Source organism: Pseudophryne corroboree, chromosome 4, assembly GCF_028390025.1.
Source record: "Pseudophryne corroboree isolate aPseCor3 chromosome 4, aPseCor3.hap2, whole genome shotgun sequence".
Lineage (NCBI taxonomy): Eukaryota > Metazoa > Chordata > Amphibia > Anura > Myobatrachidae > Pseudophryne > Pseudophryne corroboree.
The window spans coordinates 37,739,399-37,744,265 of NC_086447.1; the positions used below are offsets into that span (position 1 = coordinate 37,739,399).

The window sequence follows — 4,867 nt, forward strand, 5'->3', positions numbered from 1 at the left end:
TGAATGGAAACTCACCATCGCATAGAGTAGTCAAACTAGCGTCTGAGGCTTCACGCAACTGCAGCCACTTTGTACTCTCACAGTCAGGACTGAGTGAGTCACACTGACCCTGGAATGTATTGGGCATTCCTTGGCAGAAACTGGGAAGTGGCTACACAGATGCACAAATATATTCCTTCTGATGGGTACAGTATGTTATGGGAGCTTCATGAGTGTGGTGCACTCATACTAACATAGTCTGATGGAGATTCTGCACCTAGTATGGGGCTGGCACAAGTCCCGATGGTGCTTCTGATGGCTGCATCTACACACAAAGTGGGTGTCCCAGCCCTTGCACACTCGGATACATGCTTTTTGTTGGCCAGCATATCCTAACCACCCCTGTCTCCTTCACCCACCCCTTACATCGCTAATGCCTAAACACATTGACAAACTTAATTTGAGAGCTCCTTGTTTTTCAGTCACACTGTCCTTTATTATATTTCAAGATGCTGACATACCAAGGATTCAAACCCATTACTTGTGGCGCTGCAGTCAGACACTCTATTCATTGAGCTATGTGCCCTTACATAGAAAGCTTACCTTGTACTTTGTGAAAAAATGATCAGCATTGCAGCTGAGAGTATGTGTGTGTGGCTGCAAGTGATAGGATGTGTGGCTGCACACTACATAAGGGGGTACACATGGGGGAGATGTGTGCTGAGCGAGGGTGGAGGACGGGGGACCAACCATTTCACCCAGAAGTGAAATGAGCATTCTCACTAGATATGGTATGAATGCATGCCAAATTTAGAACTGGTGATAGCGACACACGGGACTGCGCATCATTGTTGTAGGCACCCTACACATGGAGAAATCCATGCTGAAATTCTAAGCAATCTACTCAGATTGCTTAGAATTCAAGCACGGATCTTTCCGTGTGTACCCCCCTTGTTATGCACACCAGTGCCTGCAGGGATGTACTGGTGTCAGAACTGTTATGCACACCAGTGCCTGCAGGAATGTACTGGTGTCTGAACGGATAGGTATGCAAAACAAATGAACTCACAGACAGACTGGGGAATATGACATTACGTACACAGAAGGTGATAGGGTAACAAAATACACACAAAGTGAACAGAGAAGCCCAGAGGCTAAGGAACTGGGTGTCTCCCTAGTATTAGTAATGCTCAGATGGGAAAAGCAAGATGTTGTGTTTTAATACGTAGAGAACCCGAAATGCTGTTGCTAAGGGCAACAGCAAAACCCTAAAGGGTTACCAACGGGTGTGGCAGTAAACTCCTTGGTCAGAGATGGAATGATAGACACAAGGAGAGTCTCCACAATCCTAATTCTCACTTGCAGTGCACAGGTTCAGCTTACTGCCACTAAACTGACACCTGACACCTTGCACAGTGAGACAGGATTTAGGCAGGCAAGTCTTAGAATACAGCCGCAAACTTGCTAAGTTCACAGAGTAGTAAAAGAACCCCAGCAAGCTAAACGACTGACTCCAGTCTTACTGCTAGGTCTGGATTGGCAGAGTGTAGTACCAAATCCCCAGGCTTATTTGCAGTAAGCAACAACAAATACAAAGCTACACAGTACTGGCTAACTTTCAGGAACTGACTAACCAACAAAGATTCAGCAGCATCTGCTTAACCTGAGAAGAGGCCTTATAAAGCAGGTGCTGTCCACGCCCCACTCAGACCTCACAGACTGTGAGCACAAAAACCAGCACCGGATCCCCTGCCGTGCACAGAGCCTGTAACCACTGCACAGCACAAGACCCGAACCGGAGTATCAGCTGCGCTCAGGTTACTCCGCTAGCATTTGTCTCCCGGTTTTCATGACGACGTGGCAGCACACGGCAGGAGACCCTAACAGTACCCCCCCTCTGACGAGGGGTCAAAGAACCCCTACTACCGGGTTTATCGGGGAACTGCGAGAAGAAAGAGCGTATCAGTCTGGGGGCATGAAGATCACAACTGCGCACCCACGACCGCTCCTCCGGGCCATACCCCTTCCAGTGCACCAAAAATGACAGCCGACCCCGAACCATCTTGGAGTCAAGAATCCTTTCAACAACAAACTCCCTCTGGCCACGTATCAGAAGAGGGGAAGGTCTTCCACTGGAAGAAGGATTAATAATCGCCCGTTTTAAAAGGGAACAATGAAATGTTTTATTGATACCCAAAGAACGGGGCAGATCTAACTGAAATGCCACCGGATTGATAACCCTGGTGATCTTATAAGGGCCGATGAACCGGGGGCCTAACTTATGAGATGGCTGTCTCAACTTCAAATTCTTGGTAGACAACCAGACGAAGTCTCCTAATTTGAAGCTGCAGGGTCTTTTCCGCTTATCAAAAACCCTTTTGGTCACTAATGACACAGACACAAGGGCTTTCTTCATTTTCCTCCAAATACCTCTAAGGACCGAAACCACAGAGGAACCACCCGGCGTGGAGTCCAGGGGGTCAAAAGAATTGGCCTTAGGATGATGCCCATACACACAAAGGAAGGGAGAGTTCCCTGTAGCAGAGGGAGCCGCGTTGTTATAGGCAAACTCCACCATGGACAGATGAGCAACCCAGTCAGTCTGACACTTGGAGACATAACACCTGAGGAACTGCTCCAAGGACTGGTTCACCCTTTCAGTCTGCCCATTAGACTGCGGATGGTAGCCTGATGACAAGCTGACAGAAATCTGGAGATCGGAACAAAATGCCCTCCAGAATTTGGCCACAAACTGGGATCCGCGGTCAGAGTCCACATCAAGTGGCAACCCGTGGAGACGCACAACATGCAGCATAAATAATTCAGACAGGCGTCTGGCCGATGGCAGCCCAACCAGTGGAACGAAGTGCGACATCTTCGAAAACCTGTCAACGACAACCCAGATGGCTGTCATCCCCGAGGATTTGGGCAAGTCCACCACAAAATCCATTGAAATGTGGGTCCATGGCTTAGATGGGATAGAGAGTGGATGTAATGGGCCAACAGGAACCCCTCTAGGAGTCTTATTTCGGGCACAGATGTCACATGCCCGAACCCACTGATCCACATCCTTAGCCACCGAGGGCCACCACACCGCCCTAGATAGCAACTCCCGAGTTCTGGCAATACCCGGGTGACCTGCCGACTTCTTGGCATGGAATTCCAGGAACACTCGCTGTCTTAACCTAGGAGGCACAAACAAAAGACCTACCGGAAGGTCTGGAGGAGCCTGCTCCTGTGCTCTAAGGACTAATGATAAGAGGTCCTGGGTAATGCCCACTTTAATACATGATGGGGACACAATGGGCAACGGCTCCTCGGTGGTCTCCTGGATAGGAGCAAAACTCCGCGAGAGCACATCAGCCTTGATGTTTTTTGACCCAGGGCGATATGTTATCAAAAAATTAAAGCGAGCAAAAAACAAAGCCCATCGTGCCTGCCTGGCATTGAGACGCTTCGCTGACTCTAAATATGCCAGATTCTTATGGTCGGTGAGAATTGAGTCCACAAACTTAGCCAACTCAAGCCAGTGTCTCCACTCCTCGAGTGCATCCTTAATAGCCAACAATTCCCGGTTACCCACGTCATAATTCATCTCGGCAGGCGAAAATTTACGGGAAAAGTAAGCACAGGGATGAAGGCGATTATCAGACACTCCCATCTGAGAAAGCACTGCCCCAATACCCATCTCAGAGGCTTCCACCTCCACCACAAAAGGACGCTCTGGATCTGGGTGTCGCAGCACCTTGGCCGATACAAATGCCCTTTTGAGACGGGCAAAAGACGCTTTAGCCTCACAAGACCAGTGAGCAACATCCGCCCCTTTCTTAGTGAGTGCCACCAAGGGCGCCACTATAGACGAAAATCCAGCGATAAATCGTCTATAAAAATTTGCAAAGCCCAGGAAACGCTGAAGCGCCTTCAAACTAGTGGGCTGCACCCAATCCAGGACTTTGAGAACACAAAGTAAACATATATATTGACAGAAATCAGGATAAGCCTGATACAAAATTATGGGCACCTGTGGGGAAAAATATACTGAAAAACATAAAAAATTACAAAAAATTAATATTATTAAGGTGCCTGAGTTAATTAAAATTCAAAATTGGAGTAGAGGTAAATGATATGTACATATAATCACCGCAGTGATAATTGTAGGTAAGCACCTAGTCTAAAACCTCATGAGAATAGATGAGAGGCATAAAGGTTCATAATTGAAATGTCAAATGACTGAGGGTAATCACCTGGTAGAGATTCTGTTTGCTAAAAGGCTAGATCCTTATAGATAACAAAGCATTTAAGATAAAAGTATGATTATTAAAGATACAAAAGAGCATTGATAAATAAGCCTAAAGGCAAAGCCAATTGTAGATAAATAGAAGGTTTGCGGGAAAGTTGGATAAGGAATAGGTAAGTTTCAGAAGTTGCTCTAACACTTCTGCTGTTTGTGATCAGAGGTCACAATCTTACTGCACTTGATATTCCCAAGAGGTCACCCTACTAGGTACTGATCAGGCTTATCAGCGCTTAGCTTCCAAGGTCGGATGAGATTGGGCGTTGCTGCTGAAATATGGCAGTAATAAACACTAGGACACAAATGAGAGAGTGTAATGAGTAGTGAGCAACAAGGTACTTCTGCTGTCCAGTTTCTAGCGCAGATTCTCTGTTGCTGTGAGCATTGCAGAGAGTGGTCTCGCATCTGGATGAGAGGGTACTAAAAATAGAAGTGAGATATGCTCAGAATAGGGAGGAAACCCTGCCTTGTGCTGTCCACTGTCTTATATAGACATATAGCGGACAGTGGATGAGAGAGGTGGGTTAGGCTTACCTATTGAAAAAAAGGGTGGTGGGAAAATTAGAAGAAGGAGAAGAAATGGTAATGTGGTGA

The 4,867-nt window shown here is 46.9% G+C and overlaps 1 pseudogene; it reads right to left on the minus strand.

Annotated features, from left to right (window-relative positions):
* Window positions 1–4,442: 4,442 nt before the first annotated feature.
* Window positions 4,443–4,561, minus strand: LOC134913111 (5S ribosomal RNA; annotated as a pseudogene).
* Between the last annotated feature and the right edge of the window lie 306 nt (window positions 4,562–4,867).